We start from the raw sequence: 12,500 nt of genomic DNA on the forward strand, positions 1-12,500 counted from the left end.
TGGTTCACTATTATCTGCTGACGGTCAGCTTGAATATTCAAATGAAGGAATGTTTAATATTTTAAACAATTATTTTAGCTCGGTATTCGTAAACGAAACACCTCAAAGTGAATTCCAAACTGAAACCTGTGAAAAGTCTTGGGTAAACTTACTACGGTAAATATAACAAAAGAAAAAATTAAAAGGCGTATAGACAAACTCAAAGTTAATAAAACACCAGGGCTTGACGGTTGGTATCCAAGACTCTTAAAGGAAATGAAAAATGAGATTGTTGTTCCATTAGAAATTATTTTCAAGAAATCCATCATATCCAGATATGTCCCAAGAGAATGGAAGCTAGCTAACGTTACTCCCATATTCAAAAAAGGTGACAAAAACAAACCAAATAACTATAGGCCTATAAGTTTGACTTCAATCGTAGGAAAAATAATGGAAACTATCATCAGAGATGCTATCGAACATCATTTAGAAAGTAACCGTTTAATAAATGATAGCCAGCATGGTTTCAGACGGAAACGTTCTTGCGTGACTAACTTACTCGAATTCTACAACACAGTTATATCGAATTATGACAAAAGAAACAACATAGATTTAATATATCTAGACTTTGCAAAAACTTTTGATACCGTCCCACACGAAAGACTACTTACTAAATTAGCTTTGTATGGAATAAATGGTAGCCTATTAGGTTGGACTAGTAATTGGTTGAATGGTCGAAAACAAAGAGTTGGTTTAAATGGAAAAACTTCTGAATGAAAAAGTGTTGGAAGTGGAGTTCCTCAGGGTTCCGTTCTTGGGCCACTTCTATTCATAGTATATATAAATGATATAGACCATGGACTAAAATCTACTGTTTCCATATTTGCCGATGATACAAAACTGTGCGGAGTGGCAAATGATCACTCAAACCAATTAGATATTCAAGAAGATTTAGATAAATTACAGCAATGGTCTGAAAAGTGGCTAATGAAATTTAACACAAGTAAATGCAAGGTAATGCACATAGGTAAAAGTAACAGTAAGTACGATTACAAGTTATTTGGAAATTTGTTAACAAAAGTGGACAGTGAAAAAGATCTCGGCGTAATTATCAGTAACGACCTCAAATCATCCAAGCAGTGTATTTCACCCTCTGAGAAAGCAAATAAGATTCTGGGACTGATTGCGCGATCTTTTGATTTCAAAAGTCCATCACTCATTAACAAGCTATATAAATCGTTAGTTCGTCCACATTTGGAATATGCTGTTTCCGTATGATCACCGAATCTCATTAAAGACATTGACAGACTGGAAAAAGTACAACGGCGAGCCACAAAACTGATTCCAAATATCAAAAATAAATCATACGAAAATCGACTAAAACACATGAATCTGTTTTCCCTAAAAAAGCGTTGACTCAGAGGTGACTTGATACAGGTCTTTAAATTTTAAAGGGAATTAACAACATCAAAAGTGACAAAATTTTCACATTGAATGAGAATCAGACAAGAAACAATGGTCTCAAACTGTCCGGAAATAGATTCAATTTGGAAGTAGGTAAAAACAACTTTGCCAACCGTGTAGTTAATGAATGGAATAAACTTCCTGCACAGGCAGTGCAATGTAGTTCAGTTCGAAGCTTTAAGAATCATTTAGATAAATACCTAAGAAAGATGCTGTAATGATTATAATTTATTTTATATTATTTGTTTTTGTTTTATTATCATTTGTCTGTCTGATTTTTATTTATTATTAGTTATATGTCAATTTATCATTATTTACTATTTACCTGTTTGTTTATTATTCATCTATACCTATGCATTTATCTATGTATTTTATTTGTTATTTACATTATTATAGTTTTTATTTATTATCTAATTATCAATATGATTTTTTTTTTTCGCATACGACCTAGATATGGATCAAAAAGTCTCCTGTCGGCATGCTCCGCCTTTGTAATCCTTTGTAATTTATATATGTATGTATATGTATACATGTATGTATATGTTTGTATGTATGTATATGTATGTATATATATTTATGTATATGTATGTATGTATGTATGTATATGTATGTATGTAGATGTATGTATGTATGTACATAGATGTATGTATGTATGTGTATGTATGTATGTATTTATGAGTATGTATGTATGTATGAATTTGTATGTATGTATGTATATGTATGTATGTATTTATATGTGTGTATGTATATAAATATATGTGTTATGTATGCATGTATATATTATGTACGTATGTATGTGTAGGTATGTATGTATGTGTATGTATGTATGAATGTGTATATATGTATGTATGTGTATGTATGTATGTATGTATGTATGTATGTATGTTTGCATATATGTATGTATGTGTATATGTATGTATGTGTATATGTATGTATGTGTATATATATGCATGTGTATATGTATGTATGTGTGTATGTATGTATGTGTATATGTATGTATGTGTATATGGATGTATGTGTATTTATATATGTGGTTTGCGTATATGTATGTGTATATGTATGTATGCGTATATGTATATAGTTGTATATATATGTATGTGTATATGTATGTATGTGTATATGTATGAATGTGTATATGTATGTATATGTATATGTATGCATGTGTATATGTATGTAACTGTATATGTATGTGTGAGTATATGTGTATATGTGTGTTAATGTGTATGTGTGTACGTGTGTATGTGTATATACGTGTATGTATATATGTTTGTATGTGTATATGTGTGTATGTGCATATGTGTGTGTATATGTGTATGTACATGTATGTGTATATGTTAGTATGTGTATATATTTGTATGTGTATATGTGTGTATGTGTGAATGTGTATATGTTTGTATGTGTATATGTGTGAATGTTTATATGTGTGTATGTGTGTATGTGTATATATGTGTATAGGTATATTTTTGTATGTGTATATGTGTATATGTGTATATATGACATAATGAATATGTGTGTATATGTATATGTGTGTATGTGTATATATGTGTATGTGTATATGTGTGAAGGTGTATATGTGTGTACTTTGTATATGTGTGTATGTTTATATGTGTGTATGTGTATATGTGTGTATGTGTATACGTGTGTATGTATATGTTTGCATGTGTATATGTATGTATGTGTATATTGGTTTATGTGTATGTGTATATGTGTGTTTTTGAATATGTGTGTATGTGTGTATGTGTATATGCGTGTATGTGTATATGTCTGTATATGTATATATGTGTGTGTGTATGTGTGTATGTGTGTACGTGTGTATGTGTGTTTATGTGTATGTGTATGTGTGTATGTTTGTAAGTGTGCATGTGTGTATGTGTGTATTTCTGTATGTGTATATGTGTGTATGTGTGTATGTGTGTATGTGTGCATGTGTGTATGTGTGTATGTGTATATGTGTGTATGTGTATATGTGTATGTGTATATTTGTGTATGTTCATATGTGTGTATGTGTATATATGTAAATGTGTATATGTGTGTATGTGTGTATTTGTATATGTGTGTATGTGTATATGTGTGTATGTGTATATGTGTGTATGTGTATATGTGTATATGTGTGTATATGTGTATGTGTATATGTGTATATGTGTGTATGTGTATATGTGTGTATGTGGATATGCGTGTATGTGTATATGTGCGTACGTGTATACATGTGTATGTGTATATGTGTATATCTATATGTGTGTATGGGTGTATGTGTATATATGTGTATGTGTATATATGTGTATGTGTATATAGATATATGTGTGTGTATGTGTTTATGTGTGTATGTATATATGCGTGAATGTGTATATGTGTGTATGTTGATATATGTGTATGTGTATATGTGTGTATGTTGATATGTGTGTATGTGTATATGTTTGTATGTGCATATTTGTGTAAGTATGTATGTGTTTATGTGTATATGTTTATTTCTGTATATGTGTGTATTTGTATATGTGTGTATATGTATATGTGTGTATGTGTATATATGTGTATGTGTATATGTGTGTAGAAAGTAACCGTTTGATAAAAGATAGCCAGCATGGTTTCAGACGGAAACGTTCTTGCGTGACTAACTTACTCGAATTCTACAACATAGTTATATCGAATTATGACAAAAGAAACAACATAGATTTAATATATCTAGACTTTGCAAAAACTTTTGATACCGTCCCACACAAAAGACTACTTACTAAATTAGGTTTACACTGAATAGGTGGTAGCCTATTAAGTTGGACTAGTAATTGGTTGAATGGTCGAAAACAAAGAGTTGTTTTAAATGGAAAAACTTCTAGATGGGAAAATGTTACAAGTGGAGTTCCTCAGGGTTCCGTTCTTGGGCCACTTCTATTCATATTATATATAAATGATATAGACCATGGACTAAGATCTACTGTTTCCATATTTGCTGATGATACAAAATTGTGCGGAGTGGCAAATGATCACTCAAACCAATTAGATATTCAAAAAGATTTAGATAAATTACAGCAATGGTCTGAAAAGTGGCTAATGAAATTTAACACGAGTAAATGCAAGGTAATGCACATAGGTAAAAACAACAATAAGTACGATTACAAGTTATTTGGAAATTCGTTAACAAAAGTGGACAGTGAAAAAGATCTCGGCGTAATTATCAGTAACGACCTCAAATCATCCAAGCAGTGTATTTCAGCCTCTGAGAAAGCAAATAAGATTCTGGGACTGATTGCGCGATCTTTTGATTTCAAAAGTCCATCGCTCATTAACAAGCTATATAAATCGTTAGTTCGTCCACATTTGGAATATGCTGTTTCCGTATGGTCACCGAATCTCATTAAAGACATTGACAGACTGGAAAAAGTACAACGGCGAGCCACAAAACTGATTCCAAATATCATAAATTAATCATACGAAAATCGACTAAAACACATGAATCTGTTTTCCCTAAAAATGCGTAGACTCAGAGGTGACTTGATACAGGTCTTTCAGATTCTAAAGGGAATTGACAATATCAAAAGTGACAAAATTTTCACATTGAATGAGAATCAGACAGGAAACTATGGTCTCAAACTATCCGGAAATAGATTCAATTTGGAAGTAGGTAGAAACAACTTTGCCAACCGTGTAGTTAATGAATGGAATAAACTTCCTGCACAGGTAGTGCAATGTAGTTCAGTTCGAAGCTTTAAGACTCATTTAGATAAACACCTAAGAAAGATGCTGTAATGATTATAATTTATTTTATATTATTTGGTTTTGCTTTGTTATCATTTCTCTGTTTGATTTTCATTTATTATTAGTTATGTGTCAATTTAGTATTATTTACTGTTTACCTGCTTGTTTGTTATTCAACTATACCTATGCATTTATCTGTGTATTTTGTTTGTTGCATACATTATTATATTTTTTCTATAATTATTTTTTTATTATCATTATGATTTTTTTTCGCATCCGACCTAGATATGGACCAAAAGGTCTCCTGTCGGCATGCTCCGCATTTGTAATCCTTTGTAATCCTTTGTGCATATGTGTATATGTATGTATGTGTATATGTGTGTGTATACGTGTGTATGTGTATATGCATATGTGTATATGTGTGTATGTGTATATGTGTATATGTGTATAGATATGTATGTGTATATGTGTGTATGTGTATATATGTGTATTTGAAAATGCGTGTATGCCTATATCTGTGTATGTGTATATGTTTGTATGTGTATATGTATTTGTGTATGTGTGTGTGTATTTGTGAATGTGTGTATATGTGTATGTGTGTATATGTGTATGTCTGTATGCCTGTATATGCGTATGTGTGTATGTGTGTATGTGTGTATGTATGTGTGTATGTGTGTATGTGTGTATATATGTATGTATGTGTGTATGTGTGTATGTGTGTTGTGTGTGTGCTTATGTGTATGTATGTATGTGTGTATGTGTGTGCGTGTATATGTGTGTCTGTTTGTATAAGTGTATGTGTATATATATATGTGTATGTGTATATGTGCGTATGTGTATATTTGTGTATGTGTATATGTGTGCATAGGTATATGTGTGTATGTGTATATGTGTGTCTGTGTGTTTGTGTATGTGTGTATGTGTATATGTGTGTATGTGTATATATGTATATGCGTGTATGTGTAAATGTGTGTATATGTATATCTATGTATGTGTATATGTGTGTATGTGTATATGTGTGTATGTGTATATGTGTGAATGTGTACATGTGTGTATGTGTATATGTGTGTTTGTGTATATATGCGAATGTTTATATGTGTGTATGTGTATATGTGTGTATGAGTATATGTGTGTATTTCTATATGTATGTGTATATGCGTATATGTGCATATATGTGTATGTGTGTATGTGTATATGTGTGTAAGTATATATGTGTGTATGTATATATGTGTATATGTGTTTTGTTTGTATGTGTATATGTGTGGATGTGTGTATTTGTGTGTGTGTATATGTGTGCATGTGTATATGTGTGTATGTGTATATGTTTGTATGTGTGTGTGTGTTTGTGTATATATGTGTATGTGTATATATGTGTATGTGTATATGTGTATATGTGTGTATGTGTATATGTTTGTATGTGTATATGGTTATATGTGTGAATGTGTATATGTATGTGAACGTGTCTATGTGTATATGTGTGTATGAGTTTATGTGTGCATGTATATATATATATATATATATGTGTGTGTGTATGTGTATGTATATATGTGTGTATGTGTGTATGTGTATGTGAATATGTGTGTATGTGTATATATGTTGATGTGTATATGTGTGTATGTGTGTATGTGTGTATGTGAATATGTGTGTATGTGTATATGTGTTTATGTGTATATGTGTGTGTATGTGTATATGAGTGTATGTGTATATGTGTATATGTGTATATGTGTGTATGTGTATATGTGTGTATGTGTATATGTGTGTATGTGTATACGTGTATATTTGTATATGTGTATATGTGTGTATATGTATATTTGTGTATGTGTATATGTGTGTATGTGTATATGTGTGTATGTGTATATGTGTGAATATGTTTATGTGTGTATGTGTATATGTGTGTATGTGTATATGTGTGTATGTGTATATATGTGTTTGTGTATATGTGTGTATGTGTATATATGTATATGTGTACATGTATGTATGTGTATATGTGTCTATGTGTATATGCATATATATGTATATGTGTGAATGTGTATATGTGTGTAGGTGTATATGTGTCTATGTGTGTATGTGTATATGTGTGTATGTGTATATGTGTTTACGTGTATATGATTGTGTGTATATATGTATATGTGTATATGTGATTATATGTTTATGTGTATGTGTATATGTGTGTATGTGTATATGTGTGTATGTGAATTTATTGTGTATGTGTATATCTGTGTGTGTGTATATGTGTGTAGGTCTATATGTGTGTATGTGTATATGTGTGTATGTGTATATGGGTGTAGGTGTGTATGTATCTATGTGTGTATGTGTGTATGTGTGTATGTGTATATGTGTGTATGTGAATATGTGTGTATGTGTGTTTTCTTTATGTGTGTATGTATATATGTGTATGTATGTGTATGTGCGTATGTGTGTATGTGTATATGTGTGTATGTGTGTATGTGTGTATGTGTGTGTGTGTATGTGTATGTGTATATGTATGTAGGTGTATATGTGTGTATGTGTATATGTGTTTATGTGTGTATGTGTATATGTATGTATGTGTATATGTGTGTATGTGTATATGTGTGTATGTGTATATGTCTGTATGTGTGTATGTGTGTATGTGTGTATGTGTATATGTGCATATGTGTGTTTGTGTATATGTGTGTATGTGTATATGTGTGTATGTTTATATGTGTAAATGTGTATGTGTGTAATTGTATATATGTGAATGTGTATTTTTGTGTATGTGAATATGTGTGTATGTGTATATATGCGAATGTGTGTATGTGTACTTGTGCGTATATGTTTGTGTGTGTATGTGTATATGTGTGTATGTGTATATGTGTGTATTTGTATATGTGTGTATGTGTATATGTGTGTATGTGTATATGTGTGTATGTGTATATGTGTATATGTGTATATGTGTGTATGTGTATATGTTTGTATATGTATATATGTGTATGTGTATATGTGTGTATATGTGTATGTGTATATGTGTGACTGTGTGTGTGTGTGTGTGTATATGTGTGTATGTGCATATGTGTGTCTGTGTATATGTGAGTATGTGTATATGTGTGTATGTGTATATGTGTGTATGTGTATATGTGTGTATGTGTATATGTATGTATGTGCATATGTTTGTATGTGTATATGTGTGTATGTGTATGTGTATATAAGTATATATGTGTGTATGTGTTTTTGTGTGTATGTGTATATGTGTATATGTGTATATGTGTGTATTTGTATATGTGTGCATGTGTATATCTGTGTATGTGTATATGTGTGTATGTGTGTATGTGTATATATGTGTGTGGGTATATATGTGTATGTGTATATGTGTGTATGTATATGTGTATATATGTGTATATGTGTGTATGTGTATATGTTTATGTGTATATATGTGTATGTGTATATGTGTGTATGTGTATATGTGTGTATGTATATATGTTTATATGTGTATATGTGTGTATGTGCATATATGTGTGTATATGTCTATATGTGTATGTGTGTGTATATGTATGTGTGTGTATGTGTATATGTGTGCTTGTGTATGTGTGTGTATATATATGTCTGTATATGTATAAGTATGTATGTGTATATATTTGTATGTGTATATGTGTATATTTGTATATGTGTATGTGTGTGTATGTGAATATGTGTGGATGTTTATATTTGTGTATGTGTATATGTATGTATATGTATATGTGTGTATGTGTATATGTGTGTATGTGTATATGAGTGTATATGTATATGTTTTTAGGTGTGTATGTGTATATTTGTATATGTTTGTTTGTGTATATGTGTGTATGTTTGTATATTTGTTTGTGTATATATGTGTGTGTGTACATGTGTGTGTGTAAATGTTTGTGTGTGTATATATGTGTGTCTGTGTATGTGTGTGTGTATATATGTGTATGTGTATATATGTGTATGTGTATATGTGTGTATGTGTGTATTTGTATATGTGTGTATGTGTATATGTGTTTATGTGTATATGTGAGTATGTGTATATGTGTGTATGTGTATATGTGTGTATGTGTATATATATGTATGGTTTGGGAGTAGGCCGTTAATAATGCATGCGTTGTTAAAGTCAACAGCTGAGATATCATTATTCTGATTATTCTGTTTATTAAGCCTACAAGGATGACGAGAAAGCCATCAAAAATATAATTTATAAGAATGTCACACCCACCGACCCTTCTTCAAAAATCGACCTCGTCATCTACAGTACTACAAAACAAGAAGGACATCCAAGTTAGTTGTCAAGAATAGCTGCCTCCCTAAGACAAGTGAAATGCAGGAGGTGAACGTCGTGTACCAACATACTTGCTCGAGTGGTGACTGCAGTCGCCTAAATTCTCGGTACATTGGCGTCACCACTACAACACTGTCTAAGAGAATTTCAGCACTTCTGCAGGACGGCGCCATAAGAAGACACTACTTGTACGAGCATGGACTAACACTTAAGAGACACCATATGGAAGGCACCACCGCCATCACTGAAAGAAACAATGACACCAGAAGACTAAAGATGACAGAAGCGGTGCTAATTTACAATCAAAAACCCGCTATTAATATACAGCAGCAACCTGAAACGTCGTTACCAACGAGAAGACAGAGGATGCATTTGTGCGCCTGATATGTGTATGAGTATATTTGAGAACTAAACGCGCCGATATATACCGCCTACACGATCCCAAACCGCGCTATTTCTCTGTCAACAAATTCTATGAGAGAAATATTTTATGGAAGCATGAATGTATATCTTATCAGAAATATGTGATAGTCAGTACTCTAGAATCTGCATGATGGGTATGTGTATGTGTGTGTATAGAAAAGTGTGTGTATGTGTATATGTGATGTATGAATATATGTGTGTTATGTGTATATATATGTGTATATGTGTGTATATGTGTGTTTGTGTAATATGTGTTGTATGGTGTAATATGTGTGTATATGTGTATATGTGTGTATGTGTATATGTGTGTTATGTGTATGTGTAAGTGTATATGTGTGTGTATGTTGTATATGTGTGCTATTGTGTTCATATGTGTGTATGTGTGTATATGTGTATATGGTGTATGTGATATGTTGTATGTGGTAATATGTGTGTATATGTATATGTGCGTATATGTATATATGTGTATGTGTATATGTGTGCATGTGTATATGTGTGTATATGTATATGCGGGTATGTGTATATATGTGTATGTGTATATGTGTGTATGTGTATATGTGTGTATGTGTATATGTAGGTATGTGTTTTAATGTGTTTGTGTATATGTGTGTATGTGTATATGTGTAAATGTATGTTTGTGTATATATGTGTATATGTATATGTTTGTCTGTGTATATGTGCGTATGTATATATATATAATTATATGTATATAATTGTGGTATGTATTATATGTGTAGAATGTATATGTGTATATGTGTATGTATATAGATATGTATGCGGGTATGTGTATATATGTGTAGTGTATATGTGTGTATATGTAATATATATATATGTAATATATGTAATATACATATATATGAGTATATATATTATATATATTTTATATATGTATGAGTGTATGTGTTTATGTGTATTATGTGTATATATAGGTATGTGTATGTAATGTATTGTGTATATGTGCATGGTTGTTTATTTTATATGTTAGTCAATAGTAATGTTTGTGTATAGATATGTGGTATGTGTATGTGTATATATGTTATGTGTTTATATGTGTGTATGTGTGTATGTGTATATGTGTATGTGTATATGTGTATGTGTTTTGTGTGTATATGTGTGTGTATGTATGCTGTGTGTGTGTATATCTATATATTGTGTGATATGTATTATATATGTGTGATATGTGTATCTTTTGTGTATGTTGTTATGTGTGTGTATTGTAATAGTGTGTGTATATGTATGTGTTTATTGTGGTATATATGTGTATGTCTGTATATGTATTATATGTGTGTATATGTTGTTATGTGTGTATGTATATATTGTATATGGTATATGTGTGTATTGTATATGTGTGTATGTTTATATGTTGTGTATATGTGTGGTTATAAGTGTATGTATATGTGTGTATGGTATATGTGTGTATGTGTATATGTGTTATGTGTATGTGTATAAGTGTGTATATTTGTGTATGTTATATGTGTATATGTGTGTATGTTGTATATTGTGTATATTTTGTGTATATGTGTGTGTATATGTGTGTAGTAAATGTTTGTGGTGTATGTGTTTGTGTTTGTGTGTTTGTGTTGTGTAATGTGTGTGTGTGTGTATTTGTATATGTGTGTGTATAGTGTTTATGTGTGTATTTGTATGTGTGTGTATATATGTGGTATGTGTATATGATGTATATGTGTGTGGTATGTGTATAATGTGTTTTGTGTATTTGGGAGTAGATATTGCGTGTCAACAGCTGATATCATTATATCTGATTCTGTTAAAAGATAGGATGACGAGAAGCCATCAATATAATTTATAAGAATGTATCAACATGTTCATTCTGTATACACTACACTAGAACATCCAAGTAGTTATCAGAATATTCCCAGACAAGTGAAATGCAGGAGGTGAACGTGTGTACAACATGCTTGTGTAGTGTGCAACGTCGTTAAAACAATACACTCTCTAGGAGACTAAGTGTAAGAAGCGGTGATTAAGTACAAGGCACCCAGCGCATCACGAAACAATGACACCAGAAGCTTGACTGCTAATTTCAATCAAAATACCAGAACAGTATACCAGAAGCAGAGAAGTGCCAAGGGCACTTGCACGGGAGGTTTGTGGGCACACTCGCCGATATGGGTACGCAAACTATGTCATTCTCTGTCAACATCAAACCAGAAAACAACCAGAGAAGGAGCCATAGTCGAACAGAGCTCTCTCTGAGGAAACCGCACATTAGTTCTACTCATAGAAATGTAGTATATGTGTGACTATTGTAAATTAGTGCGTATAAGATGAATATCTGTGTGTATGTATATGTGTGTTTAATATGATGGCTAATGTGTATATGTGTATATGTGTGTTTTTGTATGTGTAATGTTAAATGTAGTGTATATTGTATATGTAATTTGTGTATGTGTATTGTGTGTATGTTTATTGTATATAGAATATGTAAGTGTATGTCTAGTGTGTATATGTGTGTATGTATATATGTGTATATATAGATGTATATGTGTGTATATATGTGCGAATATGTGTATATATGTGGGTATATGTGTGTATGTGTATATGTGTGTATGTGTATGTGTGTATGTGTATGGTATGTAGGTGTTTTTATGTGTATATGTGTATGTGTATAAGTATGTGTATGGTGTATATGTATATGTTGTGTATGTGTATATATTGTATATATGTATATATG

This window comes from Oratosquilla oratoria, chromosome 3 (assembly GCF_046742065.1).
Source record: "Oratosquilla oratoria isolate Oo_2021 chromosome 3, ASM4674206v1, whole genome shotgun sequence".
Lineage (NCBI taxonomy): Eukaryota > Metazoa > Arthropoda > Malacostraca > Stomatopoda > Squillidae > Oratosquilla > Oratosquilla oratoria.